The sequence below is a fragment of the Cucurbita maxima genome, unplaced genomic scaffold (genome assembly GCF_002738345.1).
Source record: "Cucurbita maxima cultivar Rimu unplaced genomic scaffold, Cmax_1.0 Cma_Scf00015, whole genome shotgun sequence".
NCBI lineage: Eukaryota > Viridiplantae > Streptophyta > Magnoliopsida > Cucurbitales > Cucurbitaceae > Cucurbita > Cucurbita maxima.
Window position 1 is genome coordinate 4,017,381 of NW_019272031.1, and position 14,875 is coordinate 4,032,255.

The window sequence follows — 14,875 nt, forward strand, 5'->3', positions numbered from 1 at the left end:
TGCTTCCAAGTTTCTTAAGGGTCCATTTATAGGTTTTCACATCTCCGACATGTCTTTATAATCAGCATTGTGCCCTTTAGTTCTTAACTTAGGCCTTAAAGTCATGTACTTGTTCCGACATTTGGCCGTTGGACTGTTTTGTCAACATCCTTGTTTCGACATATTCGAGTGTCTTAACCATACCTGCGGTCTTACAAATTCTCACCCTCATAAGAACTTTAGTCCTCAAAAGTTTTTTGTTCTTACCTTGTCTTGGGGTACTTATCCTTAGTTGTGTCCTAACAAGTTTCTTGAGGGTCCATTTATAGNTTTGCCCTTCTTCAACATGTCTTTATAATCGGCCCTTGTGCTCTTTAGTTCTTAACTTATGACTTAAGGCCATGTACTTATTCTGACATTTGTCCTTCGACTTGTTAACATCCTTGTTTCGACATACTCGAGTGTCTCACCCTTACTTGTTGTCTTACAAATTCTCACCCTCTTAAGAACTTTCGTCCTTGAACGTTCATTACTCTTATCTTCTCTTGGAGTACTTATCCTTAGTTTTGTGCTTCCAAGTTTCTTAAGGGTCCATTTATAGGTTTTCACATCTCCGACATGTCTTTATAATCAGCATTGTGCCCTTTAGTTCTTAACTTAGGCCTTAAAGTCATGTACTTGTTCCGACATTTGGCCTTTGGACTGTTTTGTCAACATCCATGTTTCGACATATACGAGTGTCTTAACCATACCTGCGGTCTTACAAATTCTCACCCCCATAAGAACTTTAGTCCTAAAAAGTTGGTTGTTCTTACCTTGTCTTGGGGTACTTATCGTTAGTTGTGTCCTAACAAGTTTCTTGAGGGTCCATTTATAGCTTTTCCCTTCTTTGACATGTCTTTATAATCAGCCCTTGTGCTCTTTAGTTCTTAACTTATGACATAAGGCCATGTACTTATTCTGACATTTGTCCTTCGACTTGTTAACTTATGACTTAAGGCCATGTACTTATTCTGACATTTGTCCTTCGACTTGTTAACATCCTTGTTTTGACATACTCGAGTGTCTCACCCTTACTTGTTGTCTTACAAATTCTCACCCTCTTAAGAACTTTCGTCCTTGAAAGTTCATTGTTCTTATCTTGTCTTGGAGTACTTATCCTTAGTTTTGTCCTTCCAAGTTTCTTAAAGGTCCATTTATAGGTTTTCCCATCTCCGACATGTCTTTATAATCAACTTTGTGCCCTTTAGTTCTTAACTTAGGCCTTAAAGTCATGTACTTGTTCCGACATTTGGCCTTTGGACTGTTTTGTCAACATCCATGTTTCGACATATACGAGTGTCTTAACCATACCTGCGGTCTTACAAATTCTCACCCACATAAGAACTTTAGTCCTCAAAAGTTGGTTGTTCTTACCTTGTCTTGGGGTACTTATCGTTAGTTGTGTCCTAACAAGTTTCTTGAGGGTCCATTTATAGGTTTTCCCTTCTTTGACATGTCTTTATAATCAGACCTTGTGCTCTTTAGTTCTTAACTTATGACTTAAGGCCATGTACTTATTCTGACATTTGTCCTTCGACTTGTTAACATCCTTGTTTCGACATACTCGAGTGTCTCACCCTTACTCGTTGTCTTACAAATTCTCACCCTCTTAAGAACTTTCGTCCTTGAACGTTCATTACTCTTATCTTCTCTTGGAGTACTTATCCTTAGTTTTGTGCTTCCAAGTTTCTTAAGGGTCCATTTATAGGTTTTCACATCTCCGACATGTCTTTATAATCAGCATTGTGCCCTTTAGTTCTTAACTTAGGCCTTAAAGTCATGTACTTGTTCCGACATTTGGCCTTTGGACTGTTTTGTCAACATCCATGTTTCGACATATACGAGTGTCTTAACCATACCTGCGGTCTTACAAATTCTCACCCCCATAAGAACTTTAGTCCTAAAAAGTTGGTTGTTCTTACCTTGTCTTGGGGTACTTATCGTTAGTTGTGTCCTAACAAGTTTCTTGAGGGTCCATTTATAGGTTTTCCCTTCTTTGACATGTCTTTATAATCAGACCTTGTGCTCTTTAGTTCTTAACTTATGACTTAAGGCCATGTACTTATTCTGACATTTGTCCTTCGACTTGTTAACATCCTTGTTTCGACATACTCGAGTGTCTCACCCTTACTCGTTGTCTTACAAATTCTCACCCTCTTAAGAACTTTCGTCCTTGAACGTTCATTACTCTTATCTTCTCTTGGAGTACTTATCCTTAGTTTTGTGCTTCCATGTTTCTTAAGGGTCCATTTATAGGTTTTCACATCTCCGACATGTCTTTATAATCAGCATTGTGCCCTTTAGTTCTTAACTTAGGCCTTAAAGTCATGTACTTGTTCCATGTCTTTATAATCAGCATTGTGCCCTTTAGTTCTTAACTTAGGCCTTAAAGTCATGTACTTGTTCGAACATTTGGCCCTTGACTTTTTTGTCAACATCCTTGTTTCGACATACTCGAGTGTCTTAACTATACCTGCGGTCTTACAAATTCTCTCCCTCATAAGAACTTTAGTCCTCAAAAGTTTGTTGTTCTTACCTTGTCTTGGGGTACTTATCCTTAGTTGTGTCCTTCCAAGTTTCTTGAGGGTCCATTTATAGGTTTTCCCTTCTTCGAAATATCTTTATAATCAGCCCTTGTGCTCTTTGATTCTTAACTTATGACTTAAGGCCATGTACTTATTCCGACATTTGTCCCACGGCTTGTTAACATCCTTGTTTCGACGAACTCTATTGTCTCAACCATACTTGGGGTCTTACAAATTCTCACCCTCTTAAGAACTTTCGTCCTTGAAAGTTCATTGTTCTTATCTTGTCTTGGAGTACTTATCCTTAGTTTTGTCCTTCCAAGTTTCTTAAGGGTCCATTTATAGGTTTTCCCATCTCCGACATGTCTTTATAATCAACTTTGTGCCCTTTAGTTCTTAACTTAGGCCTTAAAGTCATGTACTTGTTCCGACATTTGGCCTTTGGACTGTTTTGTCAACATCCATGTTTCGACATATACGAGTGTCTTAACCATACCTGCGGTCATACAAATTCTCACCCCCATAAGAACTTTAGTCCTCAAAAGTTGGTTGTTCTTACCTTGTCTTGGGGTACTTATCGTTAGTTGTGTCCTAACAAGTTTCTTGAGGGTCCATTTATAGGTTTTCCCTTCTTTGACATGTCTTTATAATCAGCCCTTGTGCTCTTTAGTTCTTAACTTATGACTTAAGGCCATGTACTTATTCTGACATTTGTCCTTCGACTTGTTAACATCCTTGTTTCGACATACTCGAGTGTCTCACCCTTACTTGTTGTCTTACAAATTCTCACCCTCTTAAGAACTTTCGTCCTTGAACGTTCATTACTCTTATCTTCTCTTGGAGTACTTATCCTTAGTTTTGTGCTTCCAAGTTTCTTAAGGGTCCATTTATAGGTTTTCACATCTCCGACATGTCTTTATAATCAGCATTGTGCCCTTTAGTTCTTAACTTAGGCCTTAAAGTCATGTACTTGTTCGAACATTTGGCCCTTGACTTTTTTGTCAACATCCTTGTTTCGACATACTCGAGTGTCTTAACTATACCTGCAGTCTTACAAATTCTCACCCTCTTAAGAACTTTCGTCCTTGAACGTTCATTACTCTTATCTTCTCTTGGAGTACTTATCCTTAGTTTTGTCCTTCCAAGTTTCTTAAGGGTCCATTTATAGGTTTTCCCTTCTTTGACATGTCTTTATAATCAGCCCTTGTGCTCTTTAGTTCTTAACTTATGACTTAAGGCCATGTACTTATTCTGACATTTGTCCTTCGACTTGTTAACATCCTTGTTTCGACATACTCGAGTGTCTCACCCTTACTTGTTGTCTTACAAATTCTCACCCTCTTAAGAACTTTCGTCCTTGAAAGTTCATTGTTCTTATCTTGTCTTGGAGTACTTATCCTTAGTTTTGTCCTTCCAAGTTTCTTAAGGGTCCATTTATAGGTTTTCCCATCTCCGACATGTCTTTATAATCAACATTGTGCCCTTTAGTTCTTAACTTAGGACTTAAAGTCATGTACTTGTTCTGACATTTGGCCCTTGACTTTTTTGTCAACATCCTTGTTTCGACATACTCGAGTGTCTTAACTATACCTGCAGTCTTACAAATTCTCACCCTCATAAGAACTTTAGTCCTCAAAAGTTTGTTGTTCTTACCTTGTCTTGGGGTACTTATCCTTAGTTGTGTCCTTCCAAGTTTCTTGAGGGTCCATTTATAGGTTTGCCCTTCTTCGACATATCTTTATAATCAGCCCTTGTGCTCTTTGATTCTTAACTTATGACTTAAGGCCATGTACTTATTCCGACATTTGTCCCACGGCTTGTTAACATCCTTGTTTCGACGAACTCTATTGTCTCAACCATACTTGGGGTCTTACAAATTCTCACCCTCTTAAGAACTTTCGTCCTTGAAAGTTCATTGTTCTTATCTTGTCTTGGAGTACTTATCCTTAGTTTTGTCCTTCCAAGTTTCTTAAGGGTCCATTTATAGGTTTTCCCATCTCCGACATGTCTTTATAATCAACATTGTGCCCTTTAGTTCTTAACTTAGGACTTAAAGTCATGTACTTGTTCTGACATTTGGCCCTTGACTTTTTTGTCAACATCCTTGTTTCGACATACTCGAGTGTCTTAACTATACCTGCAGTCTTACAAATTCTCACCCTCATAAGAACTTTAGTCCTCAAAAGTTTGTTGTTCTTACCTTGTCTTGGGGTACTTATCGTTAGTTGTGTCCTTCCAAGTTTCTTGAGGGTCCATTTATAGGTTTGCCCTTCTTCGACATATCTTCGTTAGTTGTGTCCTTCCAAGTTTCTTGAGGGTCCATTTATAGGTTTGCCCTTCTTCGACATATCTTTATAATCAGCCCTTGTGCTCTTTAGTTCTTAACTTATGACTTAAGGCCATGTACTTATTCCGACATTTGTCCCTCGACTTGTTAACATCCTTGTTTCGACGAACTCAAGTGTCTCAACCTTACTTGGGGTCTTACAAATTCTCACCCGCTTAAGAACTTTCGTCCTTGAAAGTTCATTGTTCTAATCTTTTATTGGAGTACTTATCCTTAGTTTTATCCTTCCATGTTTCTTAAGGGTCCATTTATAGGTTTTCACATCTCCGACATGTCTTTATAAACAGGCATTGTGCCCATTAATTCTTAACATATGACTTAAAGTGATGTACTTATTCCAACATTTAGCCCTTGACTGTTTTGTCAACATCCTTGTTTCGACATACTCGAGTGTCCAAACCATACTTGGGGTCTTACAATATCTCACCCTCATATGAACTTTAGTCCTCAAAAGTTTGTTGTTCTTACCTTGTCTTGGGGTACATATCTTAAGTTAGGTCCTAACAAGTTTCTTAAGGGTCCATTTTTAGGTTTGACCTTTTTCGACATGTCTTAATAATCAGCCCTTGTGCTCTTTATTTCTTAACTTATGACTTAAGGCCATGGACTTATTCCGACATTTGTCCCTCGACTTGTTAACATCCTTGTTTCGACACACTCGAGTGTCTCAACCATACTTGGGGTGTTATAAATTCTCACCCTCCTAAGAACTTTCGTCCTTGAAAGTTCATTGTTTTTATCTTGTCTTGGAGTACTTATCCTCAGTTTTGTCCTTCCAAGTTTCTTAAGGGTCCATTTATAGGTTTTCACATCTCCGACATGTCTTTATAATCAGCATTGTGCCCTTTAGTTCTTAACTTATGCCATAAAGTCATGTAGTTGTTCCGACATTCAGACCTTGACTGTTTTGTCAACATCCTTGTTTCGACATACTCGAGTGTTTTAACCATACCTACGGTCTTACAAATTCTCACCCTCATAAGAACTTTAGTCCTCGAAAGTTCGTTGTTCTTACCTTCTCTTGGGTACTTATCATTAGTTGTGTCCTAACAAGTTTCTCCAGGGTCCATTTATAGGTTTTCCCTTCTTTGACATGTCTTTATAATAAGACCTTGTGCTCTTTAGTTCTTAACTTATGACTTAAGGCCATGTACTTATTCCGACATTTGTCCCTCGACTTGTTAACATCCTTGTTTCGACATACTCTAGTGTCTCAACCTTTCTTGTGGTCTTACAAATTCTCACCCTCATAAGAACTTTCGTCCTTGAAGGTTCATTGTTCTTATCTTCTCTTGGAGTACTTATCCTTGTTTTGTCCTTCCAAGTTTCTTAAGGATCCATTTATAGGTTTTCCCATCTCCGACATGTCTTTATAATCAGCATTGTGCCCTTTAGATCTTAACTTAAGCCTTAAAGTCATGTACTTGTTCCGACATTTGGCCCTTGACTGTTTTGTTAACATCCTTGTTTCGACATACTCGAGTGTCTTAACCATACCTGCGGTCTTACAAATTCTCACCCTCATAAAAACTTTAGTCCTCGAAAGTTTGTTGTTTTTACCTTGTCTTGGGTACTTATCATTAGTTGTGTCCTAAAAAGTTTCTTGAGGGTCCATTTATAGGTTTGCCCTTCTTTGACATGTGTTTATAATCAGCCCTTGTGCTCTTTAGTTCTTAACTTATGACTTAAGGCCATGTACTTATTCCGACATTTGTCCCTCGACTTGTTAACATCCTTGTTTCGACATACTCAAGTGTCTCACCCTTACTTGTGGTCTTACAAATTCTCACCCTCTTAAGAACTTTCGTCCTTGAAAGTTCATTACTCTTATCTTCTCTTGGAGTACTTATCCTTAGTTTTGGCCTTCCAAGTTTCTTAAGGGTCCAGTTATAGGTTTTCAGGTTTTCAAATCTCTGACATGTCTTTATAATCAGCATTGTGCCCTTTAGTTCTTAACATATGCCTTAAAGTCATGTACTTGTTCCGAAATTTGGCTCTTGACTACCTTGTCAACATCCTTGTTTCGACATACTCGAGTGATTTAACCATACGTGCGGTCTAACAAATTCTCACCCTCATAAGAACTTTAGTCCTCGAAAGTTCGTTGTTCTTACCTTGTCTTGGGGTACTTATCCTTAGTTGTGTCCTAACAAGTTTCTTGAGGGTCCATTTAAAGGTTTGCCCTTTTTCGACATGCCTTTATAATCAGCCCTTGTGCTCCTTAGTTCTTAACTTATAACTTAAGGCCATGTACTTATTCCGACATTATCCCTTGACTTGTTAACATCCTTGTTTCGACGTATTCAGGTGTCTCAACCTTACTTGGGGTCTTACAAATTCTCACCATCTTAAGAACTTTCGTCCTTGAAAGTTTATTGTTCTTATCTTGTCTTAGAGTACTTATCCTTAGTTTTGTCCTTCCAAGTTTCTTAACGGTCCATTTATAGGTTTTCCCATCTCCGACATGTCTTTATAATATGCATTGTGCCTTTAGTTCTTAACTTATGCCTTAAAGTCATGTACTTGTTCTGAAATTTGGCCATTGACTGTCTTGTCAACATCCTTGTTTCGACATACTCGAGTGATTTAGTCATACCAGCGGTCTTACAAATTTTCACCCTCATAAGAACTTTAGTCCTCGAAAGTTCGTTGTTCTTACCTTGTCTTGGGGTACTTATCCCTAGTTGTGTCCTAACAAGTTTCTTAAGGGTCCATTTATAGGTTTGCCCTTCTTCGACATGTCTTTATAATCAGCCCTTGTGCTCTTTAGTTCTTAACTTATGACTTAAGGCCATGTACTTATTCCGACATTTGTCCCTCGACTTGTTAACATCCTTGTTTCGACGTATTCGAGTGTCTAAACTTTACTTGGGGTCTTACAAATTCTCACCCTCTAAAGAACTTTCGTCCTTGAAAGTTCATTGTTCTTATCTTGTCTTAGAGTACTTATCCTTAGTTTTGTCCTTCCAAGTTTCTTAAGGATCCATTTATAGGTTTTCCCATCTCCAACATGTCTTTATAATCAGCATTGTGCCCTTTAGTAAGACTTATGACTTAAAGTCATGTACTTGTTTCAACATTTGGCCCTTGACTGTCTTGTCAACATCCTTGTTTCGACATACTCGAGTGTCTTAACCTTACCTAGGGTCTTACAAATTCTCACCCTTATAAGAACTTTAGTCCTCGAAAATTCATTGTTCTTATCTTGTCTTGGGGTACTTATCCTTAGTTGTGTCCTAACAAGTTTCTTGAGGGTCCATTTATAGGTTTGCCCTTCTTCGACATGTCTTTATAATCAGCCCTTGTGCTCTTTAGTTCTTAACTTATGACTTAAGGCCATGTACTTATTCCGACATTTGTCCCTCGACTTGTTAACATCCTTGTTTCGACGTATTCGAGTGTCTAAACTTTACTTGGGGTCTTACAAATTCTCACCCTCTAAAGAACTTTCGTCCTTGAAAGTTCATTGTTCTTATCTTGTCTTAGAGTACTTATCCTTAGTTTTGTCCTTCCAAGTTTCTTAAGGATCCATTTATAGGTTTTCCCATCTCCAACATGTCTTTATAATCAGCATTGTGCCCTTTAGTAAGACTTATGACTTAAAGTCATGTACTTGTTTCAACATTTGGCCCTTGACTGTCTTGTCAACATCCTTGTTTCGACATACTCGAGTGTCTTAACCTTACCTAGGGTCTTACAAATTCTCACCCTTATAAGAACTTTAGTCCTCGAAAATTCATTGTTCTTATCTTGTCTTGGGGTACTTATCCTTAGTTGTGTCCTAACAAGTTTCTTGAGGGTCCATTTATAGGTTTGCCCTTCTTCGACATGTCTTTATAATCAGCCCTTGTGCTCTTTAGTTCTTAACTTATGACTTAAGGCCATGTACTTATTCCGACATTTGTCCCTCGACTTGTTAACATCCTTGTTTCGACGAACTCGAGTGTCTCAACCTTACTTGTGGTCTTACACATTCTCACCCTCTTAAGAACTTTCGTCCTTGAATGTTCATTGTTCTTATCTTGTATTGGAGTACTTATGCTTAGTTGTGTCCTTCCAAGTTTCTTAAGGGTCCATTTATAGGTTTTCCCATCTCCAACATGTCTTTATAATCAGCATTGTGCCCTTTAGTTCTTAACTTATGCCATAAAGTCATGCTCTTGTTCCGACATTTGGCCCTTGACTATTTTGTCAACATCCTTGTTTCGACATACTCGAGTGTCTTAACCTTAGTTGGTATCTAACAAATTCTCACCCTTTCAAGCACTTTCGTCCTTGATAGTTCATTGTTCTTACCTTGTCTTGGGGTACTTATCCTTAGTTATGTCCTTTCAAGTTTCTTAAGGGCCCTTGACTGTCTTGTCAACATCCTTGTTTCGACATACTCGAGTGTCTTAACCTTACCTAGGGTCTTACAAATTCTCACCCTTATAAGAACTTTAGTTCTCGAAAATTCGTTGTTCTTATCTTGTCTTGGGGTACTTATCCTTAGTTGTGTCCTAACAAGTTTCTTGAGGGTCCATTTATAGGTTTGCCCTTCTTCGACATGTCTTTATAATCAGCCCTTGTGCTCTTTAGTTCTTAACTTATGACTTAAGGCCATGTACTTATTCCGACATTTGTCCCTCGACTTGTTAACATCCTTGTTTCGACGAACTCGAGTGTCTCAACCTTACTTGTGGTCTTACAAATTCTCACCCTCTTAAGAACTTTCGTCCTTGAATGTTCATTGTTCTTATCTTGTATTGGAGTACTTATCCTTAGTTGTGTCCTTCCAAGTTTCTTAAGGGTCCATTTATAGGTTTTCCCATCTCCGACATGTCTTTATAATCAGCATTGTGCCCTTTAGTTCTTAACTTATGCCATAAAGTCATGTTCTTGTTCCGACATTTGGCCCTTGACTATTTTGTCAACATCCTTGTTTCAACATACTCGAGTGGCTTAACCTTACTTGGGATCTAACAAATTCTCACCCTTTCAAGCACTTTCGTCCTTGATAGTTCATTATTCTTACCTTGTCTTGGGGTACTTATCCTTAGTTATGTCCTTTCAAGTTTCTTAAGGGTCCATTTATAGGTTTTTCCTTCTCCAACATGTCTTTATAATCAGCCTTTGTGCCCTTTAGTTCTTAACGTATGCTTTAAGGTCATGTACTTGTTCCGACATTTGCCCCTTGACTATCTTGTCAACATCCTTTTTTCGACATAATCGAGTGTCTTAACCTTACGTGGCGCCTTACAAATTCTCAACCTCTTAAGAACTCGTCCTCGATTATTGATCTTACCTTGTCTTAGGAGTACTTATCCATAGTTTTGTCCTTCCAAGTTTCTTAAGAGTCCATTTAAAGGTTTGCCCTTCTCCGACATGTCTTTATTATAATTAGCCCTTGTGTCATTTAGTTCTTAACTTATGCCTTAAGGCCATGTACTTATTCCGACATTTGTCCCTTGACTTGTTAACATCCTTGTTTCGACATACTCGAGTGTCTCAACCTTACTTTGGGTCTTACAAATTCTCACCCTCTTAAGAACTTTCGTCCTTGAAAGTTTGTCTTCAGGCACTTATTCTTAGTTTTGTCCGTCCAAGTTTCTTAAGGGTCCATTTATAGGTTTTCCCTTCTCCGACATGTCTTTATAATCAGCTCTTGTGCCCTCTAGTTCTTAATTTATACCTTAAAGTCATGTACTTGTTTCGACATTTGGCCCTTGACTGTCTTGTCAACATCCTTGTTTCACATACTCGAGTGCCTTAACCTTACTTGGGATCTTACAAATTCTCACCCTGTTAAGCACTTTCTTCCTCGATAGTTCATTGTTCTTACTTTGTCTTGGGGTACTACTTATCCTTAGTTATGTCCTTTCAAATTTCTGAAGGGTCCATTTATAGGTTTTTCCTTCTCCGACATGTCTTTATAATCCGCGCTTGTGCCCTTTATTTCTTAATCCCTGTTACTACCATTGGTCATTAATAATCTTTATAATCAGACCTTGTGGGCTTAAGACATGTACTTGTTCCGACATTTGTTTCTTTCGACTGTCTTCTCAACATCCCTTGTTGAGATTGTCAAGTCTTCCTTGGTCATCCCTACGTTTTCTTATTCTTTGAGCATATCTTCAAACAAGCCTGGACATAAACAATGTTGTTCCCTTCAAGATTGTACCGTTGTGATTCCTTTTGTTCCGTCTTGTAAAAGTTCTTATGGTTTTAAGATCTTCTATCCTTGGTGTCACAAGCCTTTCCTTAATCCTTGTAACTACAATTGACATTGTGAGGACTTTTTTCTGGAGACAATCGTGTTCTTGGAAATCTAAAGCCTTAGTTATTTCTTTTTTGAACTTTTAAGGTTACTGTCCTTGGGGGGTTTTGAAGTCACCTTGAGTCTTAGCTTACATAGTAATCCTAAAGTTAATCAATCACTTAAAATCCTTTGGCATACTTATCAAGTCTTAAAAAGTGTACATACTTGGTTAAGGCGACAGTGTCTCTTAAGCAGGGCCATAGAGAAGCTTTGCTGTGATACCACTTTTGCCACGAGTCGTGACATACTAAAAACTTGAAAACGTAAAAAGAGGATGGTAAATTTTTTCAATTTTAAAACAAAAACATAAATAGTTGAAAACCAACTTAAAACATTGGGCCCAGTAAGCAAACTTAAAACATTAAATAGTTGAAAACTCGATGTGGCTCTCTATGGCACCTGCTACAGATCTACTCTCATCCTCAACCAGCACCTTCTTGATAACCTAAAAAATAAGGAAGAACTAGAATGCAGACAAAGACTAGATAAGTAGCCTATTTGTAGGCTCTTCGTGTACATGGTAGATGATAGTACCTACCACACTCATTTACTTGTCATGTTCATGTCCTTGCCCTCAAAACTTTGGTCTTTAGATTTTGTTCTTTAGTCCTGAGTTCTTGTCATGGTTCTGTGGGTCTTAAGATCTTCTTTTCTCGGTATTACAAGGTCTTCCTTAATCCTTGTAACATTCCTTGGTCGTCCATAATCCTTATAATAAGTCCTTGTGGCCTTTAGTTCTTAACAAGTCTTAAAGCGCGTATTTGTTCCAAGATTTGTTCCTTTTGACTGTCTACTCAACACCCTTTGTTGAGATTATCAAGCCTTATCTTAGATATTCCTTTTTTTTCCTTTCTTGCACAACATGGGTCCTCTGGGTCTTGAGTTCTTCTTTTCTTGGTATTACAAAGCTTTCCTTAATCCTTGTAACTACCCTTGGCCTTTCATAATTCTTATAATTAGTCATTGTAGTCTTTAGTTCTTAACTTATGCCCTAAGGCATTTTCTTGTTCCTACATTTGTTCCTTTTGATTCTCTTTTCAACATCCTTTGTTGAGACTGACAAGTCTTCCTTGGTCATCCTTGTGTTTCCTTATAATGTAGAGCTTATCGTCTTTGGTCTTTCCAACCTACAGGTTGTAATTCCATTGGAACACCTTGAGGTTTTATCCTTTAGTTTAGATCTTATTTTCCTATATTGGATCACTTTTTTAGGTCAATTAGGCTCCTCTTGAGGTGGAGTGTTCATCTTGTATTCTTTCATTTAATTTCAATGAAAGCTTAAAAATAAAAAATAAAAAATAAAAAATAAAAAATAAAACTCATTCATTCAAAGATATACAATAAAGATTAAATATAGGAACCTAACCGACAGATAAGGTAGTTTATGATGTCAAATAGAACCAGAAACATGATATCAGTAGAACACAAGGAACATCAAAAAGAAAAGGCAAAGATATAATAAAGATTAAATATAGGACAATAACGTAATTCTCATGAGATCTAGGCTATAGATAAGGTAGTTTATGATGTCAAGTAGAAAATTTCTTACGTGGAGTGTTGAAAGTAGCAACCGGAGTTAGATTCCTTGACCTCCACTTTATCATCTCCATCTATGTCCTCCATTTCCATCTGAAATTTTCACAACATAGTTATTAATCAAAATCTTCTCCATTAGCAAAGGAAATATGAGCAATAATGTTGAAACCATTAAAAGTGAACATTAACCATTTTTGTTAAACTTTGACCGGTAAATAAAAGGATAAAAGTTTTGTAAAAGCAATGACTTACCTTAATGAGATGTGTGGTTATATTTCATGCATCCCTAATTGTTTACAACAAACTTTATATGAATCGGACCATCCTGCATGATTATTAATGAAAAAAAATAATTATGCATTGATCTTCAATTCAGACAAATCATTCAATTGAACAAAGAAAGTACCTTCGATTTCAACAAATTGATTGCCATCATTCTGCCCTTGACTCAAATCAGTCTCAAAAATTGATCCAGGCACTAGTATGTCTCTCATATCGTTCATCATCATGACCTAAAGGAATGTTCGTAAGAGAAAATTCAGAACCTGAATGTGAAATAAGATTAGATTGAAAATCTTAACACCATATTTTCCATAACGTAGGTGTGTGCAAAAATGCATTTAACAACCAGATAACTTCAGCCTCAAGTCTCAAATGTGTTGGCTAGCTTTGAAACTGCCACTCAACTCAACTTTGAGGGCCTTACGACTAACTAAAGATCAATAAGCAGACAATTGTGCATGGCACTAAATTTTACAATGCAAGCCATCTGTTTTTCCTTCAATTCTGGCTAAGTTCTATAAGAAGCATTGTCTAAACTGGCTGTACAGAGAGGATGGTAACTGTGTAGATAAGATTCTATATTTTGTAATATAGTTTATTTCATTGCAACCCAAGCAAGCTACAAGTCCATGGCCTAAAAAAATATGGTGAAGAACTTATGGAAGATAAAAGGACAGTAATTCCATGGTTCTTCATTGAGCAAGGGAGGGACCTACAGAACTTCTTACAAGAAAAACGACTTTCATGATATTAGGCTTTTTGATTCATCATTTACTTTCAGTACATCCTTTTTCAAGTAAAACCGAAGATCAATAAAGCAGCTAAAGCTACAATTCACAACTTCACAGCCAACAAATAATAAAACTAAAAATAAACTTATAAACAACAGATTCGAAACTTCACAGCCTTGGGCTTGGAATCATACCAGTATTCCTAGCAGATTCGAAAATCCCGACAGGATCAACTGCTTTTCTTTTGCCCAAGTAATCACTTCATCAAGAGCAGCTGCTTTGTTCTACCCCTCTCGGAACCAATCGCAATTACATAACAGTTCGGCGTCCTCCTCTCATCTGCCAACACATAAATTTGAATATCAGATCTGTCCCCTGGCTCCCCACACAGAGAAGAGATAGAAGATGACGGGGAATGAAACAAAGAGTCCAAAATCGACTAAAAACGCCCTAATCCTCCGTAATCGAAACCACGGAAAATACAAAAGGTGTCGATAACAGGCAAAGAAAGAAGAAGAAGAACAAAACAGAACAATTCTTTGATTAACCTCTGAAGTTCTCCACAATAAACTCCTAAATCGGAATAGCCGACTGTGCCCTTAAAAATTTCAAACCAAGAACAGAGTAGTCAAGTCCAAACTACCCATAAAATTAAAGGCTGAATGAAGTTGCATTACCTGTATTTTTCATCACCGGGATCAGGCGACAAACTCCTTTCGATTCTGCTCTCTCTTCCTCCAATTGCTTGGTAATTATCTAGCGTTTGATTTCGGCAACGAGCGTTCAGAAGAGAGGAGACCGTTGATGGAGCGCTCCGATTCTTGTGCGAGAATGTTCTGAAGAAGAGAGTGTGAGTTCGGGAGGGATATATAATGATCCCCGTGGGGCCGAGACAGCTGGCGTCGGAATAAGCCGGGGGTAACGGCTCTGAAGACCGTTTCGCTCTGACCGCGGAAAACAGTCAACGATACGAACGGCTAGGTAATTTAACCATTGCTTGATCTTCCGGTAGTTTTAGGGATTTTTCCGATTTTATTTTGATAATATTTTGTTTAATTAAAAAAGAAGGAAATAAATCATGAAGTTTTTTTTTTTTTTTTTTTTTTTTTTTTTTTTTTTTTTTTTTTTTTTTTTT

General features: G+C 37.6%; 2 long non-coding RNA genes across 2 annotated transcripts; one reads left to right on the forward strand and one right to left on the reverse strand.

Moving 5' to 3' along the window:
- Window positions 1–2,313: 2,313 nt before the first annotated feature.
- LOC111490243 lies at window positions 2,314–10,474 on the forward strand. The gene is made up of 3 exons (XR_002719516.1): window positions 2,314–2,345; window positions 2,689–2,711; window positions 9,239–10,474. It is a non-coding gene; the product is annotated as an uncharacterized LOC111490243 (long non-coding RNA).
- Window positions 10,475–12,627: 2,153 nt separating this feature from the next.
- Window positions 12,628–14,668, reverse strand: LOC111490242. The gene is made up of 5 exons (XR_002719515.1): window positions 14,418–14,668; window positions 13,935–14,079; window positions 13,134–13,239; window positions 12,980–13,052; window positions 12,628–12,820 (listed from the first exon to the last, which is right to left on the reverse strand). It is a non-coding gene; the product is annotated as an uncharacterized LOC111490242 (long non-coding RNA).
- Window positions 14,669–14,875: the final 207 nt, after the last annotated feature.